This window comes from Schistocerca gregaria, chromosome 5, assembly GCF_023897955.1.
Source record: "Schistocerca gregaria isolate iqSchGreg1 chromosome 5, iqSchGreg1.2, whole genome shotgun sequence".
Classification (NCBI taxonomy): domain Eukaryota; kingdom Metazoa; phylum Arthropoda; class Insecta; order Orthoptera; family Acrididae; genus Schistocerca; species Schistocerca gregaria.
The window spans coordinates 254,880,139-254,897,268 of NC_064924.1; positions in this window are offsets into that span (position 1 = coordinate 254,880,139).

Genomic DNA, 17,130 nt, shown 5'->3' on the forward strand with positions numbered 1-17,130 from the left:
CCAGGTCACCACCTATTTCATATGCCCCATCCCTGTCCAAACTGTTTCCCGCCCCACCCACTATCACTACATGGTCCTCATTTGTAAAATCCTTACATAAAGATACTGGTGGCCTGGTACGCTGCCCCTAAACTTTCCTGTAACTGTTTCTATTTGTTGTTTGCAAAGTCTGCATTTATCTGTTGTTGTATTGGGATCTTTAATAATATGCTTGCTGTAATATCTGGTGTTTATTGTTTGATCCTGTATTCCGTCTCACTGTATATATTGCCTTTTCTTAGCCATGTGTTGGATGCGTCTTGATCGATGTGTGGCTGTGTTAGATGATACGGGTGCCTGCCATGTAGTGTTTTCTTTTTACAATTTACTTTCTTCATATCTGTTGATGTTATATGATCTAAAGGGTTGTAGAAGTGGTTATGAAATTGGAATGGTGTAGCCGATGTATTTATATGAGTGATTGCTTTGTGTATTTTGCTAGTTTCTGCTCGTTCTAGAAAGAATTTTCTTAAATTGTCTACCTGTCCATAATGCAGGTTTTTTTATGTCGATAAATCCCTTCCTTCTTCCTTTCTGCTTAATGTGAATCTTTCTGTTGCTGAATATATGTGATGTATTCTATATTTGTGGCATTGTGATCATGTAAGTCTATTGAGTGCTTCTAGGTCTGTGTTACTCCATTTCACTACTCCAAATGAGTAGGTCAATATCAGTATAGCATAGGTATTTAAGGCTTTTGTCTTGTTTCTTGCTGTCAATTCTGTTTTCAGTATTTTTGTTAGTCTTTGTCTATATTTTTCTTTTAGTTCTTCTTTAATATTTGTATTATCTATTCCCATTTTTTGTCTGTATCCTAGATATTTATTGGCATCTGTTTTTTCCATTGCTTCTATGTAGGCGCTGTGGTTATCCAATATGTAATTTTCTTGTTTAGTGTGTTTTCCCTTGACTATGCTATTTTTCTTATATTTGTCTGTTCCAAAATCCATATTTATATCATTGCTGAATACTTCTGTTATCTTTAGTAATTGACTGAGTTGTTGATTTGTTGCTGCCAGTAGTTTTCGATCATCCATGTATAGCAAATGTGTGATTTTGTGTTGGTATGTTCCAGTAATATTGTATCCATAATTTGTATTATTTAGCATGTTGGATAGTGGGTTCAGAGCAAGGCAGAATCAGAAAGGACTTAATGAGTCTCCTTGGTATATTCCACACTTAATCTGTATTGGCTGTGATGCAATATTATTTGAATTTGTTTGGATATTAAGTGTGGTTTTCCAATTTTTCATTACTATGTTTAGGAACTGTATCAATTTATGATCTACTTTGTATATTTGAAATATTTGTAGTAACCATGAGTGGGGTACACTATCAAAAGCTTTTTGGTAATCAATGTATGCGTAGTATAGCGACCTTTGTTTGGTTTTAGCTTGATATGTCACTTCTGCGTCTATTATCAGTTGCTCTTTACATCCTCGTGCTCCTTTGCAACAGCCTTTTTGTTCTTCATTTATAATTTTGTTCTGTGTTGTATGTGTCATTAATTTCTGTGTAATGACTGAAGTTAATATTTTGTATATTGTTTTTAGGCATATTATGGGGCGATATTTTGCTGGGTTTGCTGTATCTGCTTGATCTTTAGGTTTCAGATAAGTTATTCCATGTGTAAGTGTATCAGGGAATGTGTTTGGGTGTGCAATGTAACTGTTAAATAATTTATATCTAAAAACAAAGATGATGTGACTTACCAAACAAAAGCGCTGGCAGGTCGATAGACACACAAACAAACACAAACATACACACAAAATTCAAGCTTTCGCAACCAACGGTTGCTTCATCAGGAAAGAGGGAAGGAGAGGGAAAGACGAAAGGATGTGGGGTTTAAGGGAGAGGGCAAGGAGTCATTCCAATCCCGGGAGCAGAAAGACTTACGTTAGGGGGGAAAAAGGACAGGTATTGCTTGTGTCTGTGTATGTGTGGATGGATATGGGTGTGTGTGCGAGTGTATACCTGTTCTTTTTTCCCCCTAAGGTAAGTCCTTCTGCTCCCGGGATTGGAAAGACTCCTTACCCTCTCCCTTAAATCCCACATCCTGTCGTCTTTCCCTCTCCTTCCCTCTTTCCTGATGAAGCAACTGTTGGTTGCGAAAGCTTGAATTCTGTGTGTATGTTTGTGTGTCTATCGACCTGCCAGCACTTTCGTTTGGTAAGTCACATCATCTTTGTTTTTAGATATATTTTTCCCATGTGGAATGTTTCCCTCTATTATATCCATATCATTATGTTAAATAATTTAGTTAGATGTGAATGTGTTGAGGTGAACTTCTTTAGCCAGAAATTTTTCTATTTTATCTTTTCCAGGGGCTTTCCAATTGTGCATAGAATTAATTGCTCAGGTGACTTCATGTTGCAAAATTATCACTTCAGGCATTTGTGGTATCATATTGTATGTGTCTGTTTCTGCTTGTATCCACCGTGCACACCTGTTATGTTGTTCCGGGTTTGACCATATGTTGCTCCAGAAGTGTTACATGTCTGTTATGTTTGGTGGGTTGTCTATTTTAATTTGTGTGTTATCTATTGTCTGATAAAATTTCTTTTGGTTTGTGTTGAATGTTTGGTTTTGTTTCCTTCTATTTTCACTTTTTTTTTGTATCTTCTAAGTCGCTTGGCCAATGCTTGTAATTTCTGCTTCTTTTCATCTAATTGCTCTATTGCTTCTTGTTGTGAGATTTTACCAAACCTTTTTCGTTTTTTGTCTGATATTTCATTTCTTATAAATTGTGTTAGCTGTCCAATGTCTTTTCTCAGTTTTTCTAGTCTGGTCTGTAGCCTGTGTTGCCATGCTGGTTTTGTGTTTTTTTTTCTTTTCTGTGTGTTGGTTTGTTCTGATCTCTGCCTAGTGTGTATATTTAGTGTAGTGAGTGCTCCTAAATAAACCACTAGTTGTAACTCTTCCATAGTTGTATTTTCATTTATTTTGTTGTGTATGATTGTGTTGATAGTTGCTATTGTTGTTTCGACTTGTGGGTTATTTATTGGTCTATGCAAGAATGGTCTAATGTCTGTATTTGTGTCTTTGTATTCTATATATGTTAGCTGAAATTATTCTTCTATATTTAACATGTGTGTCACTTCATGTTCTATTTGTGCTTGTTCTGGTGGCTGTCATAAGATTTCGTTTTCCTCTGATTGTTTAATTGATGCGTGGTGTTCTTTGCTTGTTTTCTCTGGGATGTTTGAGTCCATTACTGTATTTTCTTCTTCTTCTTCTTCTTCTTCTGATTGCACATTATTTTGTTCCAGTATTTGTTGTACTTGTTGTTTGATGTTTTCTAATTCTGACTGTGGTATCCTGTTATTTTTTATTATTACACGGATCTGATCAGCTAGTCATTGTTCTTTAAAAATTTTAACTCTGGGTATCTGGTAATAAATTTTGTGTATACTTATGATCTGTATCCAGTTGTGTTGATTCCTAAGTTTGTTGCTTGGTAATAACAGAACATGGGATGTCGGTTAACTTCATCTGACCATCTCATCCTCTGTCTTTGTTTTCCTTCTAGAGTGGTTGCAAAACACCTCTATTGGGATTTAAATAATTTTCCCTGTGGGTAGCAGTGTCCTTACAATTGTGGACAGGCATAGGGTTCAAGCGTCGTCCCCAACCATGACAGTGCTTGTACGAGGCATCATTAGTTCTGTCCTGAACCAACTAATCACACTAAAAGGGGGGTTAGCCCTATTAGTGGTTTGTTCTTTTCATCGCCTTTTACAACTGGCAGAACATACCGAATGCCTATTCTTTTCCCGGGCCTCCACGGGGTTTATTATTATTATTATTGTGGTGTCACCGTCAGACACCAAACTTGCTAGGTGGTAGCTTTTAAATCGGCCGCGGTCCGGTAGTGTACGTCGGACCCGCGTGTCGCCACTATCAGTGATTGCAGACCGAGCGCCGCCACACGGCAGGTCTAGAGAGACTTCCTGCCACTCTCCCCGGTTGTACAGCTGACTTTGCTAGCGATGGTTCACTGACAAATTACGCTCTCATTTGTCGAGACGATAGTTAGCATAGCCTTCAGCTATGTTATTTGCTACGACCTAGCAAGGTGCCATGATCAGTTTCTATTGATATTGTAAATCATGTACTGTCAAGTGTGACGTTCGTTATTAATGGATTAAAGTTAAGTATTCCACCAGCTACGTCCGTTTTTCTCAATTTCTAATTCCCTTGCTGTATTCCAGACCTCACGCCAGCCTGTGTGAGCTAAAACACGTGCATTTCAGCCTCCTTTAGTGGCACGGTGTTGGCTCTCCTGTCAACCACAACATTGGCGACGAGAGTAAAAGTGTTCTTATCTAAATTACCCTGATTTACTTGTGTAATGGCTTCGCCACAATCTCAAGATGTACTGTCCGAATTTTATCGCTTACAGAATCAGCAGACGCTGGCCTTACTGGATGCCCTTGGACAGCTCGTCAAGGGTCAACGTGCGATGCAAAACGATGCGGCAGCAGCCGCTTCACCGCTAACGCAGCCACAACACGCTGTTGCACCCACTTTTCGACCTTTTGATGCTGCACTGGAAAGCTGGACGGAGTGGTCGTGCCAATTTGGATTCCATCTCGCCGCCTACAGAATTCAAGGTAACGAGCAGCAGCCTTTTTTGTTATTGTCAGTCGGCGTGACTACATACCGTGTGATAGTCAAATTATTTCCCCGACGCGACCTAGCAACTCTGTCCTACAAAGAAATTTTGTCTGCATTAGATGCATATTTCAAAGAATCAGTCAATGTAGTTGAGAAATGGTATACCTTCTTTCGTACAAGACGTACGGCAGGTCAGACTAATTGGGAATGGGTTGCAACCTTGCAAGGCCTTACTAGGGATTGTGCTTTTGAGTGTCAATGTGGACTCCCTTATTCAGATTCTATGGTACGTGATGCAATTGCACAGAACATTTCTGATGTTCGTATAAGGGAACAGATTTTAAAACTAGTAAATCCCTCCCTTCAACAAGTGATGGACATATTGGATCGGCAGGACACACTTGACTTTGCTCAGGAATCATGTGAAACTTTGCCAGCAGTGTGTCAGGTTAACCGGCCCGCCGGGCGAGCTGCACGGAGCAGTAAACAGTCCTCGCGCCCGGCCGCGCCACTGCCGCTAGGCCCTCAACCACGTGTGCCGCGCCGTCACGCAAATGCAGTGATCAAATCATGCCCGCATTGTGCTGCTAAACATTTGAGTGAGAATTGCCCGTCACGCCAAGCTATTTGCTTTTATTGTAATAAAAAAGGACATGTTCAGAGTGTTTGCCAGAAAAAGCTCAGATCAGAAGCTCAAAACCGTTCCAGGCCCTTTGCTTTGTGCCAGAATCGGAATCGAACCAAGGCTACCCAGGCTCGCGAAACTTCGCTCATGGAAATTCATGTAGTTGATTCCACTCTGCCCTGTGCCACTCTCGCTAACAGTGACTGTGTTCGTCCCAAAAATAGTGTGCATCGACATCGCCGGAACTCCCCTCAAGTCGCAATTGATTATGTACCAGTGTTAGTTCACATTGCACGAGACAGTAGCTCTTGTCATAAGCAGGACAATAAACTTTTTGTGGACTTGGACATTAAGGGCAAACTGATACCATTCCAGCTTGATACCGGAGCTGCAGTTTCACTGATCAATCAAGACGCGTACAAACTGCTGGGCACACCTCCGTTGCGTGCCGCAAATGTTAAGTTAAGTAGTTATTAAGACGAAGGTATCCCTGTGTTAGGACAGTGCAGCCTTCTTGCAACATACAAAGGACAAACAAAGCTCGTGTCATTTTACTTCCTTCGTTCTCCTTTTGCAGTGAACTTGTTTGGTTTCAATTTATTTCAGTTGTTTAACTTATCTATAGTAAATCAGGTCCTATCAGTGAACCAGACTGTGGCTTCAGACACTGTTTCTTGTCTATGTGAAGAATTTGCAGACATTTTTGCACCGGGCCTCGGTTGCACTAAGAACTATAAAGCACATTTGGAACTGAAAGTAAACGCCCAACCTAAATTTTTCAGAGCGCGCAATGTTCCCCACGCATTGCGTGATGAGGTCGCAAAAACATTACATGATTTGGAATCACAAAGAGTAATTGAACGTGTGCAGGTTTCTCTCTGGGCATCACCCTTAGTAATTTTGCCAAAACCTTCTGGAAAGTTGAGACTTTGTGTGGACTTGAAGGCAACAGTGAATCCACAACTACTGATTGCAACTTTTCCTTTATGCTGCCCGGAAGATCTTTTTGACAAACTGTGCCCGGGTAAATATTTTTCAAAGTTGGACCTCACAGATGCGTACTTGCAAATACCGGTGCACAAAGAATCCCAGCACGTTTTGGTGGTTAACACGCGTCTTAGTTTGTATCGATTCAAATGACTGCCATTCGGGTGTGCATCCGCCCCTGCATTGTTTCAGCAATATCTACAAACTGTTTGTGTGTCGGTCCCTACTGCAGCAAATTATCTGGACGATATTGTGATCTCCGGAAAGACGGAAGAAGAACATTTGGTCAATCTCAGAACATTATTTCAAGTCTTGCGACAAAATGGTCTTCGCTTGCGGAAGGACAAATGTGTGTTTTTTCCTCGGGACTTACCATACCTAGGACATGTAATCAATGCCCAAGGCATACATCCCAGTCCCACACACCTTCGTGCCATACACGACTTGTGTTTGCCGCAGAATTTGAAGCAGCTGCAGAATGTGCTGGGAAAAATTAATTATTATCGCCATTATATACCACACGCCTCTTCCATTCCAGCTCCAATTCATCGCTTACGCTGTAAAGGTGTTCCGTTCATCTGGACGACGGAATGCGAGCGCGCCTTTCGCCAGTTGAAATCGGTGTTGCTCTCCCAAACTTGCCTTATGCCATTCAATCTCCAGAAGCCCCTTTTGTTGATGGTGGATGCATCGGATTTCGGGATCGGTGCTGTGCTTGCACACAAAGATGGATCGCATGTTCGCCCTATTGCCTTTCCGTCCAAATAGCTCTCGTCTGCTCAAAGAAACTATTCACAGATCGAGAAAGAAGCATTGGCTCTCGTATTTAGTGTTACAAAGTTTCATGATTTTTTGTAAGGTCGTCATTTTACCATAATCACTGACCACAAACCTTTGACATCGCTTTTTCATCCGACCAAGCCTGTACCTCTACGTATAGCGCAGAAATTAATTCACTGGTCTATTTTCCTCTCACAGTACCGATACGATATCTTGTATCAGTCCACTGCTAAGCACGGAAATGCCGATGCGTTGTCTCGTTTGCCTATTGCTGAGGATAGGGCATTCAATTCCTCCGAACTTGCTTGCATGTTCATTGATACGAAAACCAATGATGTGGTCGAATCGTTTTCGATTGATTTTCGTCGTGTAGCTACAGCCACAGCTGCCGACCCTGTCCTTGCTCCCGTTTTATGTTTTGTTGCTATGTAATGGTTCTTGTCAAAGTCACGGATCAGGGACACGTTGGTTCACCGATTTTTTGCTCACAAGGAGAGACTTTTTGTACGACGTGGTGTTTTGCTGTTGCGTTCTGATAATGATCAGTCCAGTGTCGTGGTACCACGTTCTTTACAGTCCTCTGTCTTACAGCTTCTCCACTAAGGACATTGGGGTATAGTGAGAATGAAACATCTTGCTCGTCATTACTGTACTTGGTTCGGAATCGATGCTGCAATTACGAATATGTGCTCTTCTTGCATGGTGTGTGCCGAACAACAATCAGCACCACTGCGGAAATTCTTTGCATGGTCAAAAGCCACTTCCCCTTGGCAATGCTTACACATTGAATTTGCTGGTCCATTCTGGAATGCTCGATAGTTGGTTGTGGTAGATTCATTCAGTAATTTTCCTTTTGTTGTCCGGATGTCTTCCATGATATCAAGTGCCACCATCCAAGCATTATCCGCTATCTTTAGCATTGAAGGTCTTCCACAGACTATTGTTTCTGACAATGGCCCACAATTCATGTCCGCAGAGTTCCAGTCATTCTGCAAGGCCAATGGTATTCAACATCTGACATCCGCGCTGTTTTTGCCACAGTCAAATGGTGCCGCTGAACGATTGGTCAGGACTTTCAAGTCACAGATGTTGAAGTTGAAAGAGTCGTATTCTCGGGAGGACGCGTTATTGCTCTTTTTGTCCTCGTATCACTCTCAGCCCCCGAGATGGTGGCTCGCCGGCTGAGCTGCTCCATGGTCGCCCTCATCAAACCTTGATGTCTTTGCTCCATTCGCCGCATCAGGTTCCTGTGCAACGGCAGACACCTGCTTTTGCTCCAGGCGACGTTGTCCACTATCGCCACTACCGAGGTTCACTGCGTTGGCTCGAAGGGCGCATTCTTCGCTGCCTCGGACGCGCTATGTATCTGGTTTTGGGGCCTCTGGTGAGGTGTGTCGGCATCTCAATCAGCTGCGCCTCTGCAGTTGCACGGGATCTGCCGCTCACCATCTGCTTTCAGCAATGGTGCCGTCTGGTTAGCGCCCCGGGGACCCATCTACTGGCTCGCCTCAGCCCCAGGTGTTACTGACGCTGCCTTCCATTTTGCCCCATGGCGACGTGGTGCCGCTGCCTCCGCAGCCGTCGCCTCCGCCACTGCCGCCTGTTCTCCCACCGGCGACGCCGGGCGCCACCCTGGGTCACGCGCAGCGGATGCTTCCCGTGACCAGTTGTCCTCCGACATGGAACTCTTGCCCGCTACGGACCATATGTCGTCTTCGTTCGTCGGGTGCCCCGGCCCGATGGAGGTCGACCCTTCGGCCCCTCCTGTCTCTCTACGGGCGCATACACCACATGTTGGCGTTGAGCAGGTTTTCTGGCGTTTCCTGGCTCCCCGCGGTCCGAATTCCAGGATGCGGATGGCACGGCCTCGCCTGTTGTTAGGCTCCCCACCTCGTCGCATACGTCAACCTGCGGTCCTCCCCACAGTGGGCGGTAGCCTTATGCCACAACCATACGCCAATTTGTGGGGGACGAATGTGGTGTCACCGCCAGACACCACACTTGCTAGGTGGTAGCCTTTAAATCGGCCGTGGTCCGGTAGTATACGTCGGACCCGCATGTCTCCACTATCAGTGATTGCAGACCGAGCGCCGCCACATGGCAGGTCTAGAGAGACTTCCTAGCACTCACACCAGTTGTGCAGCTGACTTTGCTAGCGATGGTTCACTGACAAATTACGCTCTCATTTGTCGAGACGATAGTTAGCATAGCCTTCAGCTATGTTATTTGCTACGACCTAGCAAGGGGACATGATCAGTTTCTATTGATATTGTAAATCATGTACCATCAAGAGCAATGTTCATCATTAATGGATTAAAGTTAAGTATTCCACCAGCTATGTCCGTTTTTCTCAATTCTAATTCCCTTGCCATATTCCAGACCTCACGCCAGCCTGCGTGAGCTAAAACACGTGCATTTTGGCCTCCTTTAGTGGCACGGTGTTGGCTCTCCTGTCAACTGCAACAATTATTATTATTATTATTATTATTATTATTATTATTATTATTATTATTCCCTCCCCTCTCTATCCTTTGCATGCCTTCCTGCTTCCCCTTTTATTTCGCTCTTTCTTATTTTTTCATCTGCCATCACAAAACTGCCTCTATCAGTGTCATGTACTCAGGCGAAGCAACTCAAGCACTGCTTCAATAACAATCACTGTAATGATACATTGTGTAATAATAACCAAATGTTTTATTTACACAGTATTAATATGCTCATAATGTTATGTTATTGATAGAGCATTCTGAGTCAAACTGAAGCAATGTCTCTATAGCTTAGCTGAACAACAAGAGAGCTGTGTGTTCAGCATTGTTGGTCATGTTTCATGTGCAATTTTGGGCCACAACCAAACAAGAGACTTGCACAGACACTTCTGTTGGCCCACAGACTGTGTGTGTGGATTTCAGCCACAAGTGAGGCTAGCTTCAGATGGGCATATAATAAAGAGTAACAGAGAGTATCAGTGATAGTATAGTACTGTAATGCTCAGTTTGTGAGTTTGCCGAATCTGTATGAAAGTTTGTCAAGGTGCCAGGGTGTCAGGTAGTATCAAGTAATATAATATAGAGCTAGTCTACATCTATTACAACCCATCTCTAAGCCATTTTGTGTGCATTCTTTCTTAGAAAAGAACAAGATAATTAAAAATTGGATTGCCAACACTAGAACTACCGAACTTGGTTCAAAAGACTAATAAATTCACTAGACATTTTCTGTGTAATATTTGTACCAAATGTATATTTACACCAAATAGCTGGTAGGAGTAACCTAAATGTAGTGTTTTGCTGCTATTGTCTGTAGTTTGGAAAGGATAGAAATTCTAGCTTGGCCAAAACTAGGTATATGCATTTGGGTGATTTAGTGAAATTGGTAACAAAGAGAGGCTGTCTTTTAACTGTCTACAGTCATCTGTAACTATATCTGCTTTTGGGAAAAGCTGAGTAGAAATTGTCTTTGATGACTCACTTAAAAATGAAATATCTCTACACAATCAAAAAGTAAGGCAAAACAGGAACATCCTTAAAAGGTTTATTACAGCACTGTGTTTTCTGGAAAAACAAGAGTTAGCATTTTGATGACACAATAAAACACCAAAATCTGTTAATCAGAGAAATTATGTAGATTTTTTAAAGTAAACTGCGGAGTATGATCCTTGTGTGGTGGAGCACATAGAAACCTCTATTGTGTTAAAAGGAATTTCTAATTGAATGCAAAATGATCTAATACAAGCCAGAGTTCAACCATTTTGACAGCTGTAAAGTGGGAAATTGTGGATGTCCCTTCTGTAGCAGCCATAGTTGATGAAAACTCAGATGCAGCAAGTAAAGCACAGTTTTCTGTTGTCCTGTGTTATGGAGGAAAGATAAAAGAAAGGTTCTTGAGGGTTCTGTGCTACGAATAATAACACACATGCCCAGGCTGTTGCAGAACACAACCAACACTTCTTATCAGAATTAGGATATAATGAAAATTTAACTGCACAAACATTCGATGGAGTGTTGACTATGGCAGGAAATCTGAATAGTGCTCAAGCATTAATCAGAGTCAGGTATCACAAATCATATTTTTTCACTCATATGCCGATGTACTACAGCTTGTTTTGTCTCAAAGTACCAGCCGAATAGTGGAGTCTAAAATATTTATTATTTTGCTTGAAGCACTTGCAGTTTTTTTTCAAGACCCTTTAAATGTATTGTTTTCCTCTTGAATAAGTTTTAAAAAAATACCCCCAGTGATGTGACTTTTTTACCATAAACAAAAAAATTCAAGAAAAGCATCGCAAATCAACTAGTCCTTTTTTTAAGAAAAGTGGTCACAAATTGATATTCTTACAGGTACTGATGCAAAATGCAATACTGTAAACTATGAAGGCTGATGGATGAACATGCGATGTTGCAGCACAACTTCACCATGCAGCTGGCAATGGTAATAAACAGGGGACATGTCGATACCAGGGCATAAATCTTTGTGAATTTCATTCTGTATTCAGTTGAGCAGTAACCAGCATTTGAAAGATGACATGTAGTTGGGCTCAAAGAAGTCAATTGGAGTAGTCAGTCAATCACTTGACATTTGATTAGGAGCAATGTCACTTTTACATGATTTCGACAAGAACTGTTGAACCAGGGCCGGTACACTCTCAAAAATGAAGCAATCAGCCAAGAGAAACAACTGAATGTGAGGAGTGAACAATCATCAGAGAGGCACTCAGAGCCCCAGATTCATCATTATCATCAATCTGATATGCAACAAGTTCTTCAGTGACTGCAAGGACCATTCACATGTGACTCACAGAAACGGGGCAGAGCTCGGGGCACCTTCTGCAGCGACTACCATTGGCCTCTGTACACCAGCAAGCCTATCTGCAGTTGTCTGGGACATTCAGCCTGGAATGTCATTGAAAGGAGTAGAATTGTCTTCAGTGATGAGTCTTGCTCCAAATTGAGCTCTGATGACCAACAAGGATGTGACTGATGATGCCCCGGACATTGGTGGGATGCCAATTTGACTATCGCCCGCCATACAGCATGACAACCGGGAGTGGGGTGCCATTTCATTTGATAGCAGGATGCCTTTGTTTCTGATCTGTGGTACTCTTGCACCATGGTTGTACATCAATAATATTCTACGGCTCATTTTGTTGCTTTCCCTGGCAAGCCATCCTTGCCTTAAATTTCAGCGAGGTAATACCTGCCTGCACATGGCTAGATTTTCTACGGCTTGTCTCCATGCTCGACAACTACACCTTGCCCAGCAAGGTTGCCAGCTCTCTCTCCAATTGAAAACATTTGGAGCATTATGGGTAGGGCCTTCCAACCAGTATGGAACTTTAATGATCTAATGCATCAATTTGACAGAATTTGGCATGATACCCCTCAGGAGAATATCCAGCAACTCTGTCAATCAGTGCCAAGCCAAATAGCTGGTAGCAGAAGGGCCAGAGGTTGACAAATGCATTGCTGACTTGTTCAGTTTGTGAAGCTCTTTCTCTTGAATAAATCATTAACTTCTTCTCAAATTGTAATCATTTGTTTGTCTCATCATGTACATTACATCTACCAGTTTCTGTCCCACTCAGTTAATTTCTTCATGTTGCATCCTTTTTGCTTGTTTACCCCTTAGAGCATATAAATGCACCTGCTGCAAAGTGATTGATAACACTGATGCTCGCTTGGATTCAAGATTTCAAAATTGTTCTGAACTGAAATTTGTAATTTTACTATCACGTGTAAACTAAGGACAATACTCTAACTAGTTCCCTGAAAGCAGCTTGCAAAGTTCTTTAGATGCATATCAAAAGTTCTTTGACACCATTTGACAAAAATAAGGTGACTGTAGTGTGCAGTACTGAAGAGTTTATAAATAAAACCACGAGTAGATCTGCAAAACTGCTGAGCATTATTTCAGTTCCAAACAAAAGTTTACAACAGTTTAAAATGTTAGTGTCATTACTGTATACAATTCCTGTGAGTATGTCTTCAGCAAAAAGATCACTTTCAGCTGTGAAGAGAATCAAACTAGGGAAGAGACATTGTCTCATCTCTCATTTGTAGCTCACATACTAGGACCACTAAGAAAGAAGGAACATTCCTTTGAGGAGGTGGTTTCTAAATTTGCTTTCCAAGAGAGGAGAGTGGAATTTTAATTCCTTTGATGTTGCAGAAATTCTCCATCAAGAGATTAAAGCCAGAAACTAGTTATTTTCTATAAAAGTTAGCTTATAGTGATGTAAATTGATATTAGGTCTAATTATTTCAGCAACTGTTCTTTCAATTTAAACTGTTACCAGTAGTGAGCATTATTGAGATGGGCCTGGCCATTGATTTACTATTGTTTGCTTAAAATTATGATATTAATATAATTAATTAATAAATAATATAATTATAATTAATATATAATAATAGTATAATCAATAATATAATTACAACATTCAGTACTTGGGGTGTCTGAATGGTTACTGCACACCACTGATGTCTATGGAAATGGTGCCCAGGGTATGCTCCTGACTTCCCTACTTTAGTTTTACCACTAGCTACCCATTTAAAAAAAATAAATATCAACATTTTTCACAACACAGCCTTTAATGTTAAAGATCTTTTCTTAGCCATGCCTAAAAGTAATTGAATGAGCTTCTATCCACCAAACCATATTAAAACATGGCTCACACTTCATCTATCAAATTTATCTAAAAGCTAACTCAGCCTTTCTAGTCAGCCATCTGACAACATAGTAGTATCCCATACAGTGTATCATGAATGTCCTGGTTGTTACCTCATATATTAAGTTCCTATAACAGAACTGACTAAGATCTATGTGCTAATTTTGGCCATAATTGCCACTCTGTCGTGGTTAATTAAAACTAGAGACACTCCTTTAGCCAAAATGTGATGTTGTTTTCCCTTGGGCTATGCATACTATTCTACTTGCTCCAAACATATAGAGAACATTTTTCATGCCCTCCTTGGTGAGTGGGCTTGGAAGTAGCCTATACCACACGTGAGAAAATACCGCAACATCTGAAGTGACAATGGGGAAAAAGCCTTTTCACTTACCTCGCTTTACTCTAGAACAATATCATCCAAGATGCCCAGTACATATGGTATTATTTAATTTCAAAAAATGTGCTGAATGTAATGCCAATGAAATATTACAAAATCAAATCACATTGGCATAGAAAGATGTACGTATGTGACCAGGAACTATCACAGTACCCATGATGGGAATATAATATAAAATAAAAATATCTGATATCTTTGACCTTACTTTTTATTGTGCCCTGCAGCCATCTGTTATTACAAGCTAGCCTAAGATCTCATAACACTGCAGTCATCTGACTGCTGGGAATACAGCATAGGTGAAGTATGTGTCATTGGTATGAGAAGCAGTTGGCAAATGAATTTCCATGCACTGTTACTTTGTTCATTATGAATTTTTAACACAAATGTTTACCAAAGCTTTGTATCCCTCCACTATCTAATACAGCCCTTTTAGAGGATTGTTTATTTTAGCTAGCAAGTATACAAATTTACAAATGATAAATGAATCAGTAAAATAAAAAAGAATCCTTTATAGGAAACTGAAATTCTTCTTCTAGCTCTAAAACTGATTAAAAAAAAATTTGTAAGACATGTTATATTGAATTATGGCAAATTTAATTTTAACAGTAGTTTACAGGTCCCACAAATGACATGAATGCTCACAGCATCTGCAGTAGCTCCAGGATTCCTCAAACAGAGAGAGCTTCATATATGCTATCCAATTAAAAGTATCTGAACATCTCTATGTAATGCAGAATTGACCACTAAATGTCATGATAGGTGGACTCACCAGTATAAAAGGAGGTGGGAGTGTTGTGTTGTCAGTAGAGAAGCAGTAACAACAAAATCCATCAATTAGGAAAACTCAGTGACTTCAAGTTTGGACTAATCATTGGCTGCCACCTGAGTCACCAGATCCATCAGGGACATTTCAACCCTTCTAAAGCTGTCCAAGTTGATTGTTGGTGATATGATTATGAAGGTGGAAATATGAAGGAACAACTACAGCTAAACCACAACAGGCAGACCTCATGTACTGACAGACTGAGATCATTGGAAATTAAGCTGCGTGGTTGTAAAAAAAATCACTTGAAATCAGTGGCAGGAATTACTGCTGAGTTACAAAGTGCTACCATCAGTCCAACTAGCACAATTAATGTGCATAGATGAGTGGTTTGCAGTGTTGTGGCAGTCCAATGGAAGAATTTGGGTTTGGCGAATGCCTGGAGAACATTACCATCATGTATAGTTCCGACAGTGAAGTACAGAGGAGGAGATGTTACAGTATGGATTTGTATTTCATGGTTGGGGTATGGTCCCCTTATTGTGCTTAAGGAAATGCTAAATACAGCATTTTGTACTGAGTGCAGTAGAGGAACAGTTTTGAGATGATAACTGTTTGTATCAGGATGACAATGCATCTCTGAAATGGGCTGGCCTGTCCCGAGTCCTGACCGGAATGCAATGGAACATCTGTCAGTTGAGTTAGAATGGAAGCTTTGTGCTAACCCCAACATCTAACATCACTAGCTTCTCTAATTTTGGCTCTTGAGGAAGAATGAGCTACCATTCCTCAACAGACATTCAGACAACAAGCAGTGCCTGTGTTATTCTGAAGTATGATGCAATGTTCCTTTGGACATGCATGTATGTCTGAAAGAAAAGGCATTGTGGTGACTACAGCCATCAAGAAATACATGAAATGTATTCACAGTTGTGAATATGGACAACAGTCAGTTGTATAATGGAATCATGGCAATGAAAATTTGTGCCAGACCGGGACTCAAACTTGATTTGCTGCTTATTGCGAGCTGTCAGCTTACCATTTGGCTATCCAAGCATGACTCACAACCATACCCAGACTTCCATATGTCATCAACTGCGTGTCTACATCATGTACTCATACATCCATTATGTATATTCCTGTACAGGGGAGAGATTTTACTTGAAAGTCACCTGCTTGATGTCAACGGATAAATATAATATTGCTGCACCTGTGTTATTCTGAATTATGAAGGAACATTGCATCATAGTTCAGAATAACACAAGCATTGCAATATTGTATTTATCTGCTGACACCGAGCAAGCAACTTTCAAGTAAAATGTCTCCCCTGTATGGGAATATGCGTAATGGGTTTATGAGTACAGGTTGTAGATGCATGGTTGATGACATGTGGAAGTTTGGGTCTGGCTCTGAGATGTGCTCAGATAGCCAAATGGTAAGGTGACTGCTCACCATAAGCAGGAAATTTGGATTTGAGTCCTGGTCCGGCACAAATTTTCATTGTCATCATTCCATTATACAGCTGATGGTTGTTCATATTCACAACTGCGAATAGATTTCATGTATTTCATAATGACTGTAGTCACGGCAGTACCTGTTCCTTCATACATGCATGCACCTCCAAATGAATAGTGTGCTGTAATTTAGAATAACACAGTCACTGCAACATCATATTTATCTGCTGACACTGGGCAAGTGACTTTCAAGTAAAATGTCTCCTCTGTACAGGAATATAACAATGGATGTATGAGCAGAGGGTGTAGACATATGATTGACAACATATGGACGTTTGGGTCTGGCTTTGAGTTGTGCTTGGATAGCCAGACGGTAAGGCGACTGCTTGCAATATGTGGGAAATCTGGGTTTGAATCTCGGTGAAGCACAAATTTTCATTGTTTTCATTCCATTATACAGCTGACAGCTGTCCATATTTGCAGGTGTGAATACATTTCATGTAACTCATTGAAAGTGTTCTCCGCTGAGATGAAGCTATTGTAAGGACAAAGGGTCCACTAATAGGTGTCCAGATACTTTTGAACAGATAGTGTATTTCATACTCACAGTGATTATTACTCACTAAGCAAAATCCTACTTTGTGACTTAGATATGGTTTCCTTAATACAGACACATTTACAGGTGGAAATAAAAGATGTAAGATGTAACTTGTGTCTTCAGATTACATGTTTCCAGAAATTTGTAACTCCTGAAGTACTTTCTATGACCTGCATGAGGCTGTACAAGAAACAGAGGGCATGAAA